General features: G+C 44.3%; 1 protein-coding gene across 7 annotated transcripts in view; it reads right to left on the minus strand.

The window, feature by feature from the left end:
* Positions 1 to 23,230, minus strand: part of MAMLD1 (mastermind like domain containing 1) — a 245,354-nt gene that overhangs the window by 10,365 nt on the left and 211,759 nt on the right. The gene's annotated exons all lie outside the window — the stretch shown is intronic.

The following is a 23,230-nucleotide window of genomic DNA, read 5'->3' on the forward strand; positions in this document are numbered from 1 at the left end:
ACAGACACAACCTCCCAGGGACTGCAGTGCTTGTAAAGGTGTGATCAAGATTCCAGCAACAGCAGCTCCCTTTGGCCCAGATAAACTCCCAGGCCAGGGGTGAAGATAGCCTGGAGAACAGCTCTGAACCACCATCCCAAATCCAAGGCAAATCTTTCAGGAAGACTCTGCCAGGCCCTGATGGCAGTGGGACTGAGTGCCTGCAGTGTTCACACATTCTTCTTCCACCTGAGAGCAGCACTCTGGGGCCAGACTCATCCTACACCACCACTTTTAAACAGAAACTGTGTCTGCTACTATTTTTCTGTGTATGTATACACCCAAAGATGCAGGGATTGGTGTTTTGTACCTCTCTGTATAACACAATAGTCACAATCCAAAAATTCCTTTAAGGGCACAAGGGACTCCACAGAATTCTCTGCACAGAACAGATATTTATATTTGGGTTGTACAGCTGCTGTGATTCTCCAACCCTTGACACCACGCTCTTGTTCCCATGGAGGGCAGCCTGCCTATAAATTGAATGAGATAATCTAAAACTGTATTTATCTCACCCAATTTCAGCTGGTAGTCCTTCTGCCTGTCTCTACAAAGTTGTGGTGGCTGTGATGACAAACTACAGTGTCTTATAAAGTGGTTTGACTCAGGCAATCCCTATGTTATGTCAAGTCATGCTCTCAGAGGTGTCAATGAGATTCCAAAGGAGTCAAGTGAGCTCAACACCCAGCAGAAGCTGCTACAGGGAAGTGCAATGACTGGCAGGTAAATTTATGTATTAGGGAGAGCAGAAGAGATCTGATAAATACTGAAGATTTCACACTAACAAAGTGAAAGTCAGAAAATCTTGAGCTAATGGGATAAATCAGTTCTCTACCTGGTCACTTCTGCAAAGCTCTGTGAACTGCAGTGAGGTGGTCTGGATCACTGAAGATTCTGAAAATCCCCCTTTCTCCAAGTTAACATTTCCACTAATTTCTTTTTCCTTGTCATGCAAAAGATCAATTTGCAGAGGCAGATGCCCAAGTCTTCTTCACTTTCAATAGCAGTTGGCTGCCTAACAGCTTCTGAGGAGCCCTTTGCATGAAAACCTCCCCACATGCAAAACCCAGCATAATTACTCCTGATTTCTCATCTAAGTGCACAAACAAAGCAAGCTCTGGCACAAAAGTATCACATCACTTTTTCAGTATTAAACTTCTCACACCCTTTACTCTTTCCTAACAGATGAAAACAGTCCAACACCTAAAAAGGGTTTCATCAGATCCTCTGCTCAATCAGGTGTCAAAAATTGCCACCATAACTTATAAAACAAAATGCAGTCATCAATAGTATGTTAAAATAATGGATACAAAGAAGGCTGTGACTAGGGAGTCCTCATGATCAAATTTTTAAAACCAAGATATTGACACATTAGAAATGAAAAATGTGTTAAGGTGACCTTGAGTATGGGGAACAAGGAGCGATTCCATTATGTTTTTAAATGGAAATTATTATTAAAACACCTGAAGCTGAACTGTTGTAACCAAGTCAACTCAGTCTCTCCTTAAAAAATCTTTTTTCCCCCCTTCCATTTGGATTGTATTTACAAACTGTAGATGTCTCATTTTTTTCTTGTGTCATTTCATTATTACAGAGTTGAGACTAGCCATCTGCAGCTTCATTTCATAAAGCTCTGATTTGTCCTTGGAGCAAGGTCATCCAGAACAAGAACATAAAATGCTGCTTTCCTCAACAGACAGTTCTTTATGTCTTCCTGTAAATACTCCCTACTAATTTTAAATAATTTTACCACTTCATACTCCCCCTCATACACACTGAAAGGCAGATACACACACATATTAATAAGGATCTTGTCATTTAACCACTGCATGTCATATTAGAAGCAATTAATGGTGTTTATTTGCTGATAACACAGGCATTTTGAGCTGCAGCTCAAGAATCCCCAGTAGCTTCATGTGACTTGCAGGATATTAGCTATGGGTCAGAAGTTGGGATCCCCCCATTCAGCATTATCATATGCTTGGAGCAACTCTGTTTTCCATCAAGCAGAAAAAAAAAAAATGCAGTCAATGCACAAAAATGACCAGCTGCTAGAACACCAAACGATGGGTGAATGATAATCAAACATCACTAGGTGTATGTGGGTGCATTAATCGAAATCAACAGACCCGTAAAGAAAGATTTTCAGCTGCATCAGACAATATTCTGAGCTAAAAACAAAGAAAACTGAACATGGAATTTCTATGCAGATCAGATATGACTTGCCATAAATTCCGGAGCGTCTTCTCTGAAGCAGAGACTGCTGTTCTGGATTACAGCAAAAACCAAACCAAGAAAACAAAACAATAAGGCAGGGTAAATTAAATTGAGAATCTGGAAAAGAATCATCAAAAAGAAACAAGGAATAACTGAGTGACAGAATAATCAGCATTAGCTCTGGGGGTCAGCCTCGTCCCTGATCTCCGCCTGCAGATGCTGACAACAGCAGACTGAAGGTCCTGGCTCTAATCTCCAACACAAGGTGCCTATCTTTGGGCACCTGGAGAATTCATTACTGGATGGAAGTGGTGGAATCTGGGATAGGTTCTGCTGTACTCAACCATCTGCCTCACAGATAACCACGTCAGCTTTTACCTGGGTGTCTCTAACAGCCTCAGCAGTCCTAGCCATGCAGACGTGAAGGAACTGGAGGTCTGTTTGCGAACACCCCTGGCTCTGTGCTGGGCATTCAAGACTCTGAGGAGTTCAGCCACACAAGCAAGTGTCCCTTTGGACACACAGTGGAGGGTGAACTCAGGAAACTGTAAGTATGCAGACTGTCAGAAGGAGAAGTGGAAACTGGATCATTACAGGTGAATTCCCAAGCCTCTAAAGGAGATGATCTTGAACAATGAGTTTGTTTCGTTACTGAGTCACAGGATGTAGAGGCATCCGATACTTACAAGGACAAGGTACTCTGCAAACCTGAGATATTCTAGAATATGTGGTTTTATTGCAAGGGTCATGGGTAGAAAGGGCCTTCCCTTCAGCCACCAGCCTCGACTGAAGGGAAGTCCCAGAGAGAGAGTGCGAGAGCACTGGGGGTGCGGGCTAAGAAGAGGGGAGAGAGAGAGAGAGAGCAACGTGGCAGGGGTCAGAGTGCCGGGGGAAGAGAGCAGAGGTAAGAGCAGGGAAAGGAGAGCGAGGTCCAGAGAGAGAGAGCCAAGAGGAGAGCCAAGAGACCGAGAGAAGAGCGAGGGAAAGCCAAGAGAGAGAGGTCCTGGTTACAATACATTATATCTCCTTTTGTGATGAATATTCTAATTTACAGTGACCAACCGACACAAGACACAAAATCCTGTAGAATCTACATACAGTCTATAAGAACTACTACATTACCATGTGTTATATTTTAAACTCTAAAAACTACTCTTCAGACTTTTCTGTTTTGTTACATTGATCTTTGGATCTCTTAGCCAGCAGAAAGGTATTGTTCAATCAAAAGGGATTCTCCTTCAGCTGGTTAGGCTATTGTCTTTAGGTTATATAGTAACTAAGATTTCGTATCCTACAACTCAAAGTAAGCTTCCATTTCTATCTCGACTATAGGTTTCACATTTTCAGAATCTTTTGCTAAGCAATCATATTTATAAGGTTTCCTTGATTAATCTTTCCCAACAACAGGACAAAAGCCATTCCTATGGACTTGGGCTGACATGACCAGTTCCAGTTTCCAGTTCTGTCATACAGAGATTCTTGGCCAGTGACTATGGGCAAACAACTCCATTGCTCCCTGTCTCAGTTTCCCTCCAAAAGGAGTTCAAGTTCCTCCCAGAAAAGGGGAATGAGGGAAATTTCCTGAGGCAATGTGAAGGTTTACCTCTGAAATGTGCCTCTCCTGTGCCCCGGGGTCACGACCCCAGACCTGGCAAAGCTGCTTTCCTCGCCACTGAGAGCTGGAAGGGCTTTTCCTGCTTCACATACAAGTCATTGTCATGTTGTCCCCTCTCCACCTCTCCTCCAGGTCTGGCCATCTCAGAACAACACTGAACTCCACAGAGTTGTTGTAATGGTCCCCCAAGGCCTATAACCCGCCTGCACAGCCCAGTGGAGTGCAGCATGTCCCACCCACATGCCCCATGATCCCATGACTTGACCCTTCAGTCCTCAAAAAACTCTGCTTGCAACAGCTTTGGACATCACAGCACCTGGAGAATCCTTCAGTGCCCAGCTGGAAGCTGTGTGAAGAGAGCCTGGTGCTGGGACAGGTCAGCCCTATGTTTTGTCTTTACAAAAAGAAAAGCCCAGCTGAGGGAGTTATGTGTGAATATCTTGGGATCTTCCTGCAAGTCCTGTTTGATATTTCATTATGACAATCTTTACTGTAGGGAGAATGGTCCAGTTTCACTTGACATTCTCTCCCACATCCCTGTCTCCACCCTGTTCTGTCCCCATTATATGTCATTATATGTCCTTCTCCATCATTTACATGGCAGATGTTTTTCATTCAAAATTCATCTGTGATGAGAAAACCTTCCAAATACCATCTTCTCACATCAACCAACACTTCCCTGAAATTCTCTGGGATTTCAGTGTCTCTGTCACTTGAGATAACAGGATTCTAGGAAACATGTGCCTTTGCCCAGTTGGCCAGCCACACTTCTGGTGTAAGGAAAGAGGGAAATGTACAGAAGAGGCTGGGAGCTGGAGCCTGGCCTCGCTCCCTGCCAGGCAGAGATGCTGCAGAGCATCACATGTGTCCCTTGTGCAGGGACACTGCATGTCAACAGTTAACTTCCCTTTGTTCCCATCCAAATGATTAAGCTTAGAAGCTTGCCTGGTGACATCACCAGAGTTTAAACATGCTGGATATGGTCCAGGGAGCCAAAGTTATTGCTGACCCCATGGTTACTGATCCGCTCCGCAAGTAGCTGATGTCTGCTCTCACTTTATGAATTATTTAATGGGTTAAAGATTGGTCAGATCTCCTTTATGCAATCCACAGCCATACATTGGGCGGGAGGACGTAAACACGCATTAACAAGGTTAAAGTCATATACTGTAACTACACTGTTTTCAGCTTGCAGCTTTATTGACTTAATCATGCCAGCACCGCAGCCAACAAATCATTAAATCCATTCCATTCTTCTGCTGGTTACCAACCACAAAAACAGAGGCAGGCAAACACGGAGCAAATCTGGGAGGGGGTGGGGAGGGCAGTGAGGTGCGGGGCCGGGGAGAACAGTGGGATCACTATGGAGTGACGCTGGCCTGTCACCGCCAGCACAAAGACGCCAAATCTGTCTTTATGGACTAAGTGGTTTCATGGTTTAAAGTGACACACTCATTTGTTCCTGTTTTGCAATGATTATAGAAAAGAAGGAGGGGGGCAGCGGGGAGAGGAAATAAAAAGCAAGCTGAGCTTCTTCATACCATAACGGGCTCTGTGTGTGTGTGTGTCTGATCCATGTGTGTCTGTGTTCATGTGTGTCTGTGTCCATGTGTGCCTGATCCATGTGTGTCTGTGTCCATGTGTGTCTGATCCATGTGTGCCTGATCCATGTGTGTCTGTGTCCATGTGTGTCTGTCCATCTGTGTGTGATCCATGTGTCTGTCCCTGTGTGTCTGTGTCCATGTGTGTCTGTGTCCATGTGTGTCTGTGTCCATGTGTGTCTGATCCATGTGTGTCTGTATCCATGTGTGTCTGTCCATGTGTGTCTGTGTCCATGTGTGTCTGTCCATGTGTGTCTGATCCATGTGTGTCTGTGTCCATGTGTGTCTGTCCATGTGTGTCTGTGTCCATGTGTGTCTGTCCATGTGTGTCTGATCCATGTGTGTCTGTATCCATGTGTGTCTGTCCATGTGTGTCTGTGTCCATGTGTGTCTGTCCATCTGTGTCTGATCCATGTGTGTCTGTGTCCATGTGTGTCTGTCCATGTGTGTCTGTGTCCATGTGTGTCTGTCCATCTGTGTCTGATCCATGTGTGTCTGTGTCCATGTGTGTCTGTGTCCATGTGTGTCTGTCCATGTGTGTCTGTGTCCATGTGTGTCTGTCCATCTGTGTCTGATCCATGTGTGTCTGTGTCCATGTGTGTCTGTCCATGTGTGTCTGTGTCCATATGTGTTGTGCATCCCCACAGAGCCAGAGAGCTCAGCTGCTAAACCACCCCCCCCCCCAGGCCAGGGCAGAGGAGCTCTGGGTGCTTGTGGCACCCTGAGGGGTCTCAGGCTCTGTGCTGCACTCACTAAGCTGCTGCCAAACGCGGGCGTGATTTATAGAGTTCAGCATAAAAGCAAGGAGACATGCAGCATTAAATCAGTCCTTCCACTGCCCTCCAGGAGCAGCTCTGACCACAGAGAGCCATGGGAGAAGTCTCTGCTCTCAGACTGAACTAACAACTTCACTTCCAGAAAAAGGCTTTCATCTTTGGCCTGGCACTTCTCTGTAACTTTTTGGATCCGTGCTCAGGGCCCCCAGGAGCTCCCTGATTGTCAGCAGTGTGGAAGAACACAGGGGGCCCACTGCAGTCAGCAGATTACTAAAATACTGTTTCTAGGTGGTTAGGTGAAGACATCCAGCTTTGGAAATGGAGCTGTCAGCTTATCAGGCTTGAACCTGTAAGATCTTTGTTTGTACTTCTGTTGTTCCTGTTAATTTTTTGATGGAAATCATCTTTTCTATCACCAATGGCTTGGTGCCTGTACTAGCAGAGCATCCTGTCAGGACACAGGCAAATGTATTACAAGCAGGCTACAGAGTAAGAATTCAGCATGAGCTCTCGGAAACCTTCAGACATCAGGGTGTTTTACTTCTTTTACTGATGCCTGTTTGCCAGCTTTCCTCCAGTGCAAGAACATGAAATAATCTCCTCCTGTCTGGGGAAGACTCAGCTACACCAGGAGAGATTCCTGGCCCACATCTATTTGTTATGAAAAGAAGAAATGGCCAACAAACTCCCTTTGCTTCACCTTCTGAGTACAAGCTGCTCAGAGCTCCCTGTGAGAATAACCCAGATTTTAGCATCCTACCAGTGCAGGGGCTTGGCAGATACATTTGCACCTTATCCTGATATACACCACTCCAGACCTTTTTGAACACCATCATTATTTGGTTTATAGCTGTTTTCTTTAGACCCAAACAACTCTTCTAACAGTTTGAGTTCCTTGCCTTTTTTTGTTTACTAGTCTCCAGATCCCTATCACCCAGAGACGGCTCCTGGCTCCATATATTGCAAATAAACATATCATTACTTGGTGCAAGAGTCAGCCAGAATTCCTCTTGGAAACAGCCTCCAAGAAGAGCCTGTCCCCCTGCCTCTCACCCATACTGTGGAGGCAGTGGAACACACCATCAAAGGTGCTCCTTTCCAGCCACCACACTGCAATAACAGACAAAAACAAAATAAATTTTGAAAGTCAAAAGTCAGCTATTTAAGGTACCTGTGTGACTTTCGACTTAATTTTGTATGTTGGATCACCACAGCTACCTCCACTGACTGGGAATAAAGGCACCTCCAGCAGGGCAGGGGCCAAGCCTTGGTGTGTTTTCCAGGCTTCCCTCACTGCAGTCCCTCCACCACACCTTGGAGATGCACATTATGGTGAGCTGGAATTCCTCTCTAAACATCTTTTCCTCCTCTGGCCACAGGAGAAGTCTACATGATGGGAGCAGAAAGCTGTATCCCAACCAGTCACAGAGGAAGTCTGACAGCGGAGAGCACTAAATCCACAGCTCACAAGGCCCAAATCAGCACTTAACCACACAACTGTTCTTCTAGCTGAAAATGCCACAGATGCGCAGAAGTTGCATAGAAAAAGCTCTGCCCTTTTTCTGGGGTTCAGCAGCCCCAGCTCCACAGCTTGCTCTCAACAGAACCACCTGTACTGCACTCAGGGGGCACTGCCTCCTTCCACTGAACCCCAGCTCCCTGCACCCACCTCCTATCCATGTGTGCTTGAATTTGGGGCCATTTGGGGGCTGCTGTGATGGACTCAGCATGGAGAGCACCTTATCAGTGCCCTGTGCCTGTCGGGAGAGCACGGGAATGCAGAGGAGGCTCCAGCTGCAGTCATTAGCTGCAAGCCGCTTCAAAGGGAAGTGACAGTAGTGCTGATGTTTAAGGACCGACACACCCAGCCAGGAGTAACACACCACTTGGGCTATTTATAATCCCTGATCCTCGAGTCTTAAAATAGCACTGCTTTTATTTTTATATTTTTAGGCACACTGGCGATGTTTAAGCAACTCCATTTGCAGGCTCCACATCAAACACATCCCAGGCAGTCTCAGAAATGACACTTGGGACTCTGTGCCTCCCCACGGAAAGCAGAGGTGAATTTCCCTCTCCCCATCACCCCTGTCCCCTTGGTAAATGTGACCAGGCTTATTTCCATGTATTTACATCCAGACTGCCTCTTCCAAAAGCACAAAGGAGGGGCCATGCAGGTTCTCTCTGCAAGCAGCCAAGGAAAGCAGAGCAGCAGAGGTGTTCCAGGCTGCTGTGCATGGCCACACATGTGCTGCACTCATCAACAGGCACCACAAAGCCTCTGAAGGAGTTAATGGGTCCTATAAGAAAGCAATACTGTTTGTTTGTGTTTTTCTTAAAAAAAAAAAAAAACAAAACCCAAAGGTTAATATACAGAACAAGTCAAACAAACCAGGGCTGCAGGTCTGAAAGGAGCACTCCCTCCGGCTGCAGCACAGCCCAAGCTATTTGTTCTCTGCTCCCTGGTGCCACAATGTACCTTGCTTGGCATTTCTTAATGACTGGAGCATCCATGTGCTCTTTCTAGAACAATTATAAAATATTCAGGCCAGGAGAAAAAATTCCTTGCACAGCCAAGGCTCCAGCAGACTGCATAGGTGTCAAATGGTAAATCATTACGTGTTTTAATTGCAGAGTTATTTATACCCTGGAACTTGTTATTAACATAGGAAAAAACAGAACCTATTGTTACCCATAATTAAAGGGATTATTATGGGACTGCATGGATAGCCCCAGCCAGACCACCTGTCTTTTGGTGACTGTCATGGAGAGGAACATTAAACAGAGCCCCAATCTTAAGGTACTTCAGCCAAGAAGTTCAGAGACGTGGTCCCAACATGGGAACCCCAATTTCTTTACTCAGTCTCACCCTCATCACCCTCTGCTGCCTCTGGCCACAGGCCTGGCATTAACAGGGGAGCTCTGAGGACAAGGTACTGCAGGGGTCCAAACCCATCCTTCCCTATCAGCAAAGCCTTTCTGACCAAGGGGTGCACAGATAACACACATCCCGGATTTGGCCTGCAGTTGTATAACCATCCTGTTAGAATTCAGGATTAACAGGTTATATTTTCATTTGCGAGATCCTTATCTGCCCCAAGAAAGGTTTCCGATTTCACCAGCACTAATCAGGAGCCACAATGGATTTCCGGTCCCAGCAATGAGGCTCCGGAGCCTTTGTACCTCGTGGAGCCAGTTTCAATTCAAACCTAACTGGGAGAGCTATCAGAGCTGCATGTTGAACAGATTAGGGAAAAAAAATAGCCACTGCCATGCTAGTGTAACTTATTTCTAAATCCATTTCTTACAGACACAAATCTCTCTGAGCAAAGCACCTCGTGGCTACACTCCCTTTCCAGGAATGACACCCTCAGCCTCCCCAGTGGCACTGAGCAATGATCCCCATTACAGCTCTGAGCCTTAAAAAAAATGTGTCAAAACCCTGCACTGGTGCCCACCTCAAGTTCTGGTTTAGGCTGGTAAGGATATCATAAAAAATAAGCAGCAAACAGGTCCAGGATGAAGAGATTAGTGTGCCACAACAGCCCGTGTCCCCAACAACACTGAGCTGTGTGCCCTGCACGGAGCTGTGGGCTCAGCAGCACTTCCCATTGGAATGCTATCACAGACAGGGCATCCCAGCACAGCAGGTGCATTGGCCCAGCACAGTCAAGTCTTACTCTATTTATATTATATTTATACCTGGGAGGCCAAATAGACCCACAGGAGGTGCTATCTTTGTGACCAGAGAGGTGAAAGGCTTACTGACAACTGGCTTCACCAGATAAGTAAATTAGGCCTGAGTTACAGTCTTCATGTTCTCTCACTGCCTCCACTCCCTGGACTGCATGAGTCAGTAGAACTGGAGGGAAAATATTCACAGAATTCTACAAGTTCAGGAATTAAAGAGACATCTCCAAAGCTTGCCTGTGGCACTCAATACCAGCTGAAAAATTGGGTTAGCTTGACATTGCTGCTGGAGGTGAACAGAGCTGGGCAGGCTGGCTGAGCAGCCCCTCTCTGCAGAGCAGGTGAGCTCAGTGCTGCCCACAGCCTCAGTGCCCCAGCATGGAAACACCTTTTAAATTTTTAAATCCGGGAGTGAGAGCAATTAAGAAAACAAACTCTGTTTCCTGAACAAACACGAGATTCAGACAGTTTGGGATTATGAGATACATGCAAATCTGCAAGTCTGGCTTGGGCAGTTTTTGTGGGCTAGAGAACTCCAGGAGTTCTCCAAGGTTCAAAAGAGTGAACCTCTTTTTTCTTGCCTTGAATAATCATGGCAAGACCATTTTGGTGTCGAGGCTCTTTTACCAGCACCAAAGCAGCCCCAGCTGACAGTCACACCGCCAGGCTGGGAGAGCTCTGGAGAGCAAACCCCAAAAGTCTGGTAAATCCTGCTGCAGGGAGTGCCACATGACAGGGGGGCTCCTTGGAAGGCTCTCCTGGTTTGGCTGCTCAGACAGGATGCCAGGCCCTGCTGCTGATGACACCTCTCCTGATAAAATGCCACCAAGCCTGGTGCTGTCCTGCCCCTGTCCTTGCAGCTTCCAGAAACCAGGGCACCAACTAACCCAGGGAAAAAACCCTGACAAAACACTAGGGTACATCAATTTTTTTTTCCTTAGGACTTTCCTTTCTGCTCCCATTTGCTGCTGGGCTTGAGGAAGGAGTATAAAGACTGATAAAAATGAGTCCACAAACCTCTGATCCTCTGCCCCCGAGCTGGGGAGGTTTCCAGGGGCTGGAGTCAGCCGGGAGGAGGGAGAGGAGGCAGGGGAGGGACAAGGGGAAAAAATGAACAGCTGCAGAGCAATTAAGCCTGCCTCCCTGCCGTACTGTCCAAAGCAGGAGGCAATCTAATTCAGCCTGGTGCCTCTCTTCCTTCAGCCGTCTGGTGCCTGCCCGGGATTCAGGAAAGGGGCTGTCTGACTGCCCACTTTGTCTGACGAGCCAAAGGGGCCCTTCCCAGCCACAATTTCCAAAGGAAAGAGATCTTGGCTGGTGGTGTCTCTTCTTTTCTGAGAAAAAAAAACATGCCCTGAATGTAGTGGCAGCAGCTTTATAACCCTCTCCTGCCCTTCCTCAGTGAACAAGAAGTGGAGCTGGAGCAGGAAAATGACCCCTCTGGCTCTGGGGCTCAGCGCTTGTCTCCAGCACAATGAATCAACTGGCGTCCCATCATTATTGTGGTCACTATATCTTTCACAAGCAAGATTTTATGTCGAGATAGAATAGGACGTTTTCTGCTTCTTTCCTTCCTGTCATTCCAATCGCGGGCTGCTGTTAAAAAATACAATGCGTTTAAAGTCGGTAACATTTGCGAGCAATGTGTTCCAGTTCCCAGCTGAACCACTGGGATTTTGGGGTTTTTTTTGCCCAGTAAAGGTGTGGAGAGACAGCAACAGAGGGGAGCCCGTGGTGCAGCTGGGTTAGGAACTCCCATGTACAGAAACTCATCTCATTTTATGTTCCTAGTATCAGGGATTACTTTAATTCCTTATTCTGGCCAACTGTTTTGGTTTATAATCCAGGGCACAGGACTCCTTCCAGCCTGCCTAAGGTGGTACTTGTTGTGCTATTTATTCAGAAACTAGCAAAAAAATGTTTTATTTGGAAAATGTTAGTGAGGCAGGGCAATGAAAGCCTATTAGTACTCAATCAGAGGAGCAAATAGGGTCTGTTAGGAGAACAGAGTACGATTCAACTCTACTTTCAGCTATGTTTGACACTAATCTAGGCAGCAGGTACATACCTTCCCCCTGGCTTGATCAAGACAGAAATATAAAAAATGTGTATTTTAAATGCAGTTAGACAGCATTTCATCTTATGAAATGTCTCAATACTGTTATCCTAAGCAGAAAAATATGAGAGATCATAGAGAAAGCAAGATTTTAGCCCACCATTCTGATAAATGCTTTATAAAGGATGAAATCTGAGGATTATTATTTAGCTTTCCATAAACTAAAGCACAGTAACTTTATATATTGTGTCAGCCTAGAATGGAGCAACACATTGAAGACAGAATTCTACATAAGGTCCCTCATGAAGGCCACAGTTCTTTTTAAAAATACAATTCACAGACATATAGATATATGCCACCTATCTAGGAAAATCTCAGACTCTGGACTGGGCACAAAATAGGTTGGTACATATCCCCCCTCAATGCCGAAGTTTTTTCTTCTGAAAAAGTTCTTATTAAGTAGTAATTTTTAACTTCCTCAAGAAAAAAAAATGCAACATAAATAAATGTTGGGGATTTTAGTCCAAGTCCTAAACGATGAGAAAACACTGATATGTTTAGCAAAACCTTTTTCAGTTAAAGATTTACTCACATTTCAGGATCATCACACAGTCCGTGGTGATGTTATCAGCATTCCTCTGTTCTTGCTGACCTTATGTGCTCTTAAACCATTATATACATAATATTCTCTGATAATAGAATGCCATTCACATTTCAGTACCAATAATTCACCTTAATGAGATAAGAACTTACACGTCAAATGACTCTGCCTCTGTTTGAGGGACATTAGCACACTTTGGGGAGCTGTGGAATCACAAATACTGACATCAAGAGTCTGACACTATTCCTGGAGAGCTCGTACTCCCAGTTACACCAACAGGAATGTGAGATGTGTAAGAATTGCAAAAGCAGATGTTAATCTGCAGCAAACACCACAGGTATGGGCAGTCTGCATTTTTGCCTTAAGCAAACAAGAAAAACAAGACTATTAATGAGAGAAAACAGCACCAGTTTCTAACTGCATGTATAAACAGGCATTAGCACCAACTATATTCCTGAAGTGACTCATTACAGCGTCAAGAAAACTTTTACAAGAAACTTCACGTTGTTTACAAATTTCCCATTCACGTTTTGCTTTAATTCTTCCTTTCCCACTGGTGGCAAAGCTCCCTAACCTTAATAAAGATCTTCAAGAGGTGGGAATGATGCTTAAACTAAAACCAGAATCATCAAGGTGAGCTGCCTCTCCACTTCTCCCGGAGCCGAGTAACTAAAGCAGTGTGAAGTTATCTTCATTCTTATCAAAGCAAGCCGGGATGACTCCGGTGCTGTGCCGGCACAGGGGATGATGGAAGGTGCTCTGGGGGACTCAGTGGCCGCTCTGCCTTGGGCACTCCCCGGCGCAGCCGAGCCAAGGACGAAAAAATACAGCAGGAATAGCTTAATTCCAGCTCTAAATGAGCTCAGCAGGGAATCTGAACAGTCAAGTCAATTGCTGGAATCTGCACTTTACAACCTCGTTCTGCTCCTTTGATCAGGCTGAATTTTGAGCTACGGCGATTAATGGACTAATAGAGGAAGTCGCAGGGCATCTCTTGGGACAGGAGGGAAAGGAGGAAAAAGTATCTCGTACCCATCATGCAGCTACGCTGCTAAACACAATTTGTGTAGAAAACCAAAATGCCACTGCAGAGAGTGTGCTGACTGAGTGGGAAAGGAGGAGAAAAAAAAAAAAAAAAAAAAAAAAAAAAAAAAAAAAAAAAAAAAAAAAAAAAAGATAATGCTCATATGATTGTTCATTCATTGCTTAAACACAGCAGTGGGGAGAGAAAACAGACTGCCCGAGTACAAACTACCCTTCAACCCAGGGCTGGAGCTGTTTATCCTTAATGCCAGACAGTAAAGGAAATATTAAACATACTTATTATGCAAAGAGAAGCTTTCAAAAGCCTTGAGTATTTAAGCACTAAGAGAAATTGATTTGTTTATGACAGGGATACATACTACTGATATTCCAGAGGAGTATGTCCTCATCTTGCTGGGAAGGGAATAAACACATTAACATTAGCAGCCTGCTAATAACAAAAGGGAGGGAAAAAGTGTTTTGTTAAGATTTTTTCCCCCTATTTGCCTTTTTTTTAATTGCTGTGCCTGAAAGGATGGGGCAGCTTTTCTTCCTACAAAGGGCGAATTTTCATTCTGCACTTGATGACTTTAAAAACCAAACACAAGAGGACTTCAAATAACCCCTGGACTGATTAAAACTGATTAATTTTTTTCAAGCTTGGCAAGTTTGTAAAATGCTGGTACTAACCCCTAGAGGGGGAAAAAAAACCCCAGTTACAACAACAACAACAACCAAATCACCAGAAAAGCCAAAAATAATTCAAATGCAAACTTGTGCTGAGGCAGGAACAAGTGCATCAAAGCTTCCAAGTCCCTCTCTGTTTTTTTTTTTTTTTTCTGCAGCACTAATACAGCATTGCCAATGACTGCTGGGCCCCTTGCTGCATCCTTCTGCTCCACCTTTGGTCTTTCTTGAGCACACAAAGCCTGGATACATGCATGATTCACTCTGCTCTCAGAAATAATCCTGCAGTCGTCCTGGAATGACCTCCCACTGCGTAAATTTAGGCGTGTGTGTTTGAATCTTTACAAGATCAAGCTGTTAATGTAATGTCTTAGGCCAGGATATCACACTATTTTGGCTGCATTAAAAGGGCTTACCCTCCTTGTGGGTCTCTCATCAATTCTGTAGTGGGGAAAAATAGCTCAGCACAGCTTGTGCATAACCTGCATTCACATCTGCATCTGCCTGACACTGATCCAAGGAACTGCCTTTTCATTAATTCAATGACAAATGTTAAATGGTTTTGCTGGTTTTACAGAGAATATTATTTATACTGAAGTAATGCATTTACTACCTTCATCCTTTAACATTCCTATATGCCAAGGGTTAAATTGTAATACAGGATTACTTCTTGTTAATGGCAGTGCTTTTAAGAATTATGATAATGATGATATTTGCCTTTATATGTGCTATAAAAAAATTTAACTTTAGAACATGTAATACAGCGATTAGCCTTCAAAGCCCTAAGAAGAGCTGCTGCATTCTGATTGTGGATTTCTATCAATTATTAGTGCTGGCTGCTTAAAATATCCAAAGTGCTTGAGACAGAAATATTACACAGCCAACAGGGCAGACTGATAGGCTTCCTAAATGCACAGTTTTTGAAAAAAAAAGCTCATAATAGTGTTTGGCTTTCAAACCCTAATGTTAACAGCTTTGATGGGACTGCTTCTAATTTGTATTTAAGACCCATTACCTCTTCCTCTAAGCAATCTTCATGAAACATCATTTGTTCTGGGGGGATATTTGCCATCCAGTGCAGCTCTGTAATGGCTGTTAATTCACGCCATTTTGCTCACTCCTGTATTAATCAGCAAACTGTGAATCATCCCAGTGTTTCCAGGCTCACAGATGTATGAGAGAACCACCGAAGCCAGTTCAGTTTCTCTCCCCATTCAGTCCCACAGACAATATCAGTTCCTGTTTACAGCCACGGCTTTGTTTTCCCCCACCCACACACTGAAATTTCTCCAAAATGCCCAAAGGAAAAAAAAAAAAAAATAATTAAAAAAAAACCCCAACGAACCTACCGAGTTCATTTTACCAGGAAAGTTATTTCTAGGTATTGCATCTGAATCAAAACATGTTTGTACTTTGAGCTGGTGCAGGAATGGCAGAGGAGCAGAACAGGAAGGCAAAGGGGCTGCTCCAGCCACCCTGGAGCCAGGCAAGGCATTAACACCATCCCAGGGACTCTCCTACCCACTTGTTTGCCTTGATTCTATTTGTTAAACTGGACTTTAATCCTGCACATATTTCTGCCTCGTGAAGTACTGATAGAATTTTAGACTATGACAAGACAATGCTAGGTAGGAAGCACCCCCCAAAATCAAGAGTAGATATCATGCTCCAACAGTATCACTGCAGAAAGTATTAAAATTATTTTTAAATTTAGGCATCAAGCTTAAGGCAATGAGTAAGGCATGGCTTTAGGGGAGTGAGCACATTTTTCAAAAGCCAGGTTGCTTTTAGTTCAAGCTCCCCAAACTGTCATTTACTAAGAAAGACACAGAAAATGCAGACAACATACAACCCTACCTTCCCAAAAACATGGAATGAAGATGTTCTGATATTAATGGGGATTTAGAGCACAGTTGAAATGAGCTGGGTGTACAACAGGGTCATGGAAACCATTTCCTTGTAGCTATTCCTCAGCACGCTGGGCCATGAACACACCTTTGCAATGTAAGAATTATGGGTGTGCTGAGCTGTAAGTGAGGATGTGCCTTACCCAGCACTAACCACCCTGCAAGTGGTTATTTTAAAGAATGATACACAGAAGGAAGTTATGGCACTCATCCTGAAGCCAGGCAGTGAGAAGGTTGTCAAGTCCTTCCCTAGAATCCCAGGATGTTTAAAACTTCACTGTATCTAAGAGCACAGTTGTATGTTCAAAACCTTTTGCTCAACTGGCTTTTAATTGAAGATTTCTGCCTACGAATTTTGTTTTTTCTAATCTGCGATAATAATGAAAGCAAAATGGGTTATGTGGGAGGAGTAAAAAAGGCAAGAAAATCTGCAGATGGGGCCTGATTCAGCTGATGTTTAGCCCAGAACACTTTTGAACTGCTGCCAAGTTGCCTGGAAAACCTGAAAGGAACTGTCCCCCTGGGCTGGCAGGGACAGAGGGGTTTGGGTACAACTGGTGAATCAGACATTTTCAGCATGATAGTGCCACTTTCCCTCCATCTCTGGGAGATGAGGTTGTGTCCCATCCTGCACTGCAGAGCAGAAGGAAGCAATTGTCTGTTACTCAGAGCTGAAAACCACAAAAGCAAAGGGGTTGTCAGGGGTCACACAGAGCCCCTGTGCCATGGCTCCAGTCGTGCCTGGTGTGGAGCAGGGACACAGCCCTGAGACAGCCCCTGCCCGGAGCACATGCAAACAGTGCAAGAGCCTGCCAGGCTGAATTGCAGCACCTTGCCCCAAATATCTCTGGGGTAAGTCCCATTTCCCTCTGTGTTCACAGCACATGAGTACCACTTCCTCTTTCTCCAGCCCGGACAACCCTTCCTCAGCCCTGCAGGCATGATTTCATTGTCCTGCACATGAGGAAGGGAAAGACTTCCCTGAATGCCTCCAGCACCCCTCACTGCTGTTCACAGAACCTCCTGAGCCTCTTTTTTCTTTCCAATTGGATTTTAATTTGTCCAGTGTGAGATTCCCATAGAGCTGACCGTGTCCTACATGCTCAATTGCTGGCAGAATATCTTCCACTTTATTAAACAGGTTGTAACCAAAGGAAAGTCCTGTCTGGATTGAGAAAAGTCCTGCAGCTTTGGTGTAGTGTCCACATCCAATTCAGATCCAAAAGGTGGGTGATGGTGAGAATGGGGCAGGATGCTCCCCACGTGGTATTTAGAAGGATTTGGTCTATTTACAAGCCTCTCCTCTGCAGATTGCTTCCCCTAATGATGTGCTGTGTGGTGTCCAAGAGTGCTTTCAGCACAACTGAGAGCTAAACTGGAAGGAATTATGAGTGCATTAGGCAGAGCTGTTGGAAACATCAGTGCCTGCAAACATCTTGAAAAACAAACCAAAGAAGTGGGAAGGTTAAGAGATGGCTGCAAGGGCCCCACTGCAACAGGGGAATGCTTTGAAAACCCAAAATGGAACACAAGAAGACAACACAGGAAATTTAAAACAACACTGCAAAAGAGCAATGAGTTCAGAAGATCAGATGTGAATTAAGTTTGGTTTTTTTATCTTGATTACTGCACTTCTGAAAATGTTATATTACTGTTGACATGCTAAGGCCAAACATCCCATTTTGCTCCACAAGTTTACATCTTACTTTCCAAAACTTATCTGACATTATTTATTCACAGGGGAGGGAAGGGAGAAGATGGCAGTTGATGGCTTCAGTCAAGCTCCTCTCAGACTCTCTTGAGAACAGAGAATCTCCAAGTTTGAAAAAAAAAATCAACTCACTTGCAAATGCACAGATAAATATAAATTCAGAAATGACTATTCAAGAAGATGTTTTTACATCTGTGGAGATGTCAAACTCCAGGCTCAGCCTTATTGCTCTCCGTAATCCAGATTCATCACCAGCTTCCTTTATTCCCCTATTCAAAGGCACTTAATTAGCTGAAGGGGTTGTTGCTTTGCCTTCAAAAGCTCTCCATCCCTCAAAGGCTTTGCTTTGGTATTGTGCTACCATTGCCCTTTGAAATCAAATCTGGTTTTCTCCTCACAGCATTGGTAAAAGGAAAGAAAAAAAGGTAGTATTTTAAAAACTTGGTTCCCAAGATAAAAGAAAAGGTAAAGAGAGGAAAGGGAGAGGGAAGAGAAAAGAGAAGAGAAGAGAAGAGAAGAGAAGAGAAGAGAAGAGAAGAGAAGAGAAGAGAAGAGAAACAGATCAACAGACCAACACAACTTCATTCAGAGTGGCTTTAAAACTAAGTTTGACACCTGAATAAAAAGGGTGAGGGTTTGAAACTTCAGATGAAATCTGGCCAGTACTTTTGGTTTTATTAATAATGCATGAGACTCTCATTGTTTTATGTGTTAGGAAGTTGTCTTGTGACATCTTGGAAATCCCAAACAAAACATTATTTTCCCCTGTACTTGCAGGAGGACTGTATGTTCTCAGATGATGCAGGTTGTGTTCTCTGCTTTTCCAAACTCTTTATCAACCTGCATCAGAGCTTACAAAGTGCTGCTGAGTCAGAACAGTCTCACCTAACAGTCACAGTGCACTGACTTTTCACAGGCAGAAATAACTTCCCATAAACCTAGGCAGCCAGAAATTAGGCCATGGTATTACCATTTCTTTATATTAATAAAAGCTGTATTTTGTATTTCATTATAGTTATTTAACCTTTGACATCTCACCTCTGGGTCAGTTTGCTCTTTATAACAGCACATTTCTTCTTCAGTTTTGTTTCTATATTTAGAAATGCTCTGAAAGAAGATTTTAAAAACTTTTTAAAGAAAGTATATTTAATCTAGGTCAGAAGTTTTGGTGTTTCTCTGCAACCTACAGTTTATTCTTCCAACTCAGATAATGTATTGCTGCTTTTGCCACACTCAAAGAAATACTTTGCTTTTCAAAGGGTGTTCTAGTCTTCAGCATGTTCTTCACTATCTCATATGAAGTCCATATGTAGTAAAAAAGTAGCTACTTTTACTGCAAATAATATTAAGTTTTCTCTCTGTCTCTTCTCTCAGCATTTTTTCTCTGTCAGTATTTTTGGCAATGGAGATGAAACAAATATACCCTTCACTGACAATCCAATGTGTACAACTCTCTGGATGTCAGCAGGAATGCAGAGAGCTCTAAAAATAGCACATTTGGTTCCTACGGTGCAAGTGGAGCTCAGAGACACAGCGTGTCCCTCCCAGACAATGGCTGTTTATCACCTACATCCCCCCCAAAAAACAACCTTCCCGGCCGTGTTTTGGTTCCCAGCACTTCACACACAGAGCAGTCAGGGGGCAATCCTGTCCTCCTCCCTGAAATCCCCAAGTTTGAACTCAGATCAGCTTGGGCTTGCAAAAGGAATGGCCACCGAAAGGGGTTGTTGTATTGCAGCCTGATTTAAACGGTGGATATCAGTTATATCCACTGGTTTTCCTGCCTTCAGGGAGGAGGGGATCCTTCCTTGCCCTGCACAGAGCCCTGTGTCTGTTCTTACAGAGAGAAGAGCACTTGTGGAAATGGGGTGTTGTATCAGCACTGCTGAAGGCAGAACTGGGCCCCGTGTATCTGACATTCCAGCACAGGAAATCTGCAAGTACAATCTCTATTTAGACGTGATAATCAGGGAGATGCCCAACTATACAACCTGCCTGGGCAAACGCAGCTTTCTGTGCTCCCAGAAACAGCCAATAAAGCCACGAGGTGAAGCTTTACCCCTGAAAACAGTGTGTGATAGTTCTGGAGACTACCTTTGGAGTCTAGGTGTCAGGGCTGGGTTGGACTCGATGATCTTGAAGGTCTCTTGTCACAGTTTGGGACATGAAAAGAACCACACTCACTCATCAGGTAGAAGCAGGGAAAAGAAGGCAGTTTATTATGATTTAGGGTTTATATAGTATTTGGGATTTGGTCAAGGATTGGTCAATGAGGGGAACACCTCTCTGAACCCAGTGGTCAATACAGAAGTCCATCCCCGAGAGGAATGAAAACAATATACATTGTTTTGAGAGACTTTGAAAGAAAGTATGTAAACTATCATCAGAAAGCTTAGTATTATGGCAATAGTCTCTTCCAACCTACACATACTGTGATTCTGTGATTTTTTGACTGTGGCATTTACTACCATCTTTATATCAGGCATTTTACAAGTCCAGACCTTTTGAGTATGATTTCACTCAGAGGCATCATCCCTACAGGAATCAAATGAAAAGCTGCCCGTGTCCAGAGAGCAGCGTTACCCCCAGCAGGCTCTGCTGCTGTCACACAATGAGAACTGTCAGCGCCTCCATCAATACCCGTCTATGCCCAACAATAAACACACGGCGCTTCAGACGGGGCCGGATCAGCCCTATATCAGATCCAGCAGTTGTCCAGGATCTGGACACAGACTGATTGCACTGAAAAAAAGATCCATCACTGACTAGAGAAATGGTGGGGCTGCGAGGCACTGGCAGTAACCCCGCTCTTGGAATGTGGAGAGTTTGCTTTAATGCACAGTGAAACAACAGCAAAACGGGTCTGCGGCTGCTGCTCCTTCCCCGTGTTGCTGTGCCTGCTACAAGGATCAAATTTCATGGTTTATTGTTCTCCCTCCAACTGGCCACCATCCACATTCTTCTTCTCTACAAAGCTGCACCTCTTGCTCCAAATAAGAGAGAACTATGCCTTCTTTTTATAAATTTTAGTCACATTTGCAAACACACACACACACAGAGTAAGGAAATAACTTTTAAGCGCTGAACAACATTTCAGAGAATGCTGTTATTTTTCTCTGAGCTGATTTCTTTGAATGAAGCTAAAAAAAGGGGGCAATTTTCCACCAGAAATTTACTAATTTTTGTGATGCAGAAGTTATCTGCTCTGTCTTCTGAATTTTTAACATTGTGCCTTTTAATGAAACAACTGCTCTATGCTTGAAAAGTCCTATTCGCCACCTGCCTCAGGAGGGAATCGGCACCAAAATTCTGCAAAGCTCAAATTCAGCTTGGGATACACTGCTGGAAACAAACCCACAGTCACTGGGGCTACTTCACTCTAATGAAGTAAAACTTGTACAGAGCTGGTGGGGTCCAAAATTCAATGCCAATCTCTCAACATAAATTAGAAATCTATTGACAAATAACAGATCTCCATGCTAGATTCCAAGAAGCATCTCAGACTCAAGGATTCCTACACAGAATAATTTTCCTAGGTAATTTTTCTTTTAATTCAGCACTCAGAATCCATTTTCTTCTATGAGATTTGCAGTAAAGTTATAAAACCTTACAAAAATGCTCCACTCCTGAACATCCACCATCTTTCCTCAGCAGCTCAACAGACTGTAAAGCTGAAGCACTGTCATCTGGTGTGTAATTATTGTAATAAGTCTTCCCTGTAAAATGAGGGAGGCACCATAAGCTTACCTAACTAGTCTGAAAATGTAAAATGCTCATCACCCGTAATCATTGTCTTAACTGTCCTTGATCTTTACTGATAGCAGCAAGATTATAATAACTCTCTCTCCAACAGTGAGAATCAGCTGAAAATACAGCACAGGCAGAGCACCAGGAAAGTCGCTGGAAGAAGGAATATTTCAGCCAATTAAGACAGACTCACTTCAAGATTTTTTTTTTTTTTTTTTTGTGTGTGTGTGTGTGTGTGTGTGTGTGTGTGTGTGTGTGTGTGTGTGTGTCTAATCAGTGATGCAAGAGGTTCAGAGGTATAAGACTAAAATGCAAAGCAGGGAAAACTGGGGCATAGAAACCTCAGGAATCCAACAAGGACGTTCCAACTTCACAGACTCAGTGGTGAAGCCAAAAAACCCTCAAAGCTTATGGACGTATGATCATGTCACTGTGGTTAACAACTCATTAGTCCTCATCCAAGATGCAGGAAAACACCATGAATGTATTCTTCACCCACACCTGCCTCCAGAGTAAAACATCTGGTGGGCAGCAATTCATGGAACTGCTGCACTTTGCTCCCTTTCAATCGAATGTCCATCCACAGGCCTGGATCCCAGGACTCTGCTCTCTGTTTAGTCCGGGTCCCACCAAACACAAGCAGGGTCCTCATGTGCTTGAAGCAACAAACTGCTCTAAAAAAATAAAATTCAACTTCTTTGTTGAATACTGGTAACCCTTAAAGAGCCCTAGATGTGCCCCACTGTTACCTGTTCTATACCTGCATAAGCAAATTCAGTGAGTCACCAGTCCTTCCCTGCCTTCAGTCCTTCCCTTCTACCTGTTCCAGGCTTTAGTGAGGGAGAATGGAGTGAGCACAACTTGGAAAAGAGTGAGCTAGTCCTGACGGGGCACAGCGACAATGCACTTCACTGACTTAGCATTCAGAAGCTGATATTTAGTAACTATCCCCTATTTCTCATTGCTATCACAGGACATTACGATATTTAGTTTGATCAGCCTTACACCAGGACTGATGAAATCCCCCTCCTTAAAAACCAGCCACTTTGCAGGGAAGAAGAGCAAAGACCTGGGTCTGGAGTGCATTTCACACTTCAGCTCTCAAGCAGATCCCAGTAGAATTTCAGCGATCAGTCTCTGCTTTGCTGGGAGAGAAGTGTCCCTGTCAGTCCTCCCCAAGCTGCTGATGGAGTGACTGAGTGCACAGCAAAGCAGCTTGGAGGACTCTGCTCACAAAGTGTTGGCTCAGCCTAACAAAGCCCTCGGTTTGGTGGTGAGATTCAGTGTTTCCAACTATTCTGAACAAAAAGACATTTATTCCTCACAGCCAGGCTGCTCTCAGACGCAGCCCCCGAGCCCCTCCCTGCTCCCAGGTCCCTGTTCACAGCACACCCCTCTGAGCCGGGGTACTAGCAGATTCACACCTCTCACTGAGCCCCAGGGAGAAGGTCGCTCGACAGAAACCAGGGCTGTGCCTCACTTTTGCCAGCTGCATTTTTGCATTTACCAGCTCGATCGGTATCCCCATGGGTGGGGAATGGCCCTCATCCAGAGCAGGGA

The sequence above is a fragment of the Zosterops lateralis genome (genome assembly GCF_965231275.1).
Source record: "Zosterops lateralis genome assembly, chromosome: 21".
Taxonomy (NCBI): Eukaryota; Metazoa; Chordata; class Aves; order Passeriformes; family Zosteropidae; genus Zosterops; species Zosterops lateralis.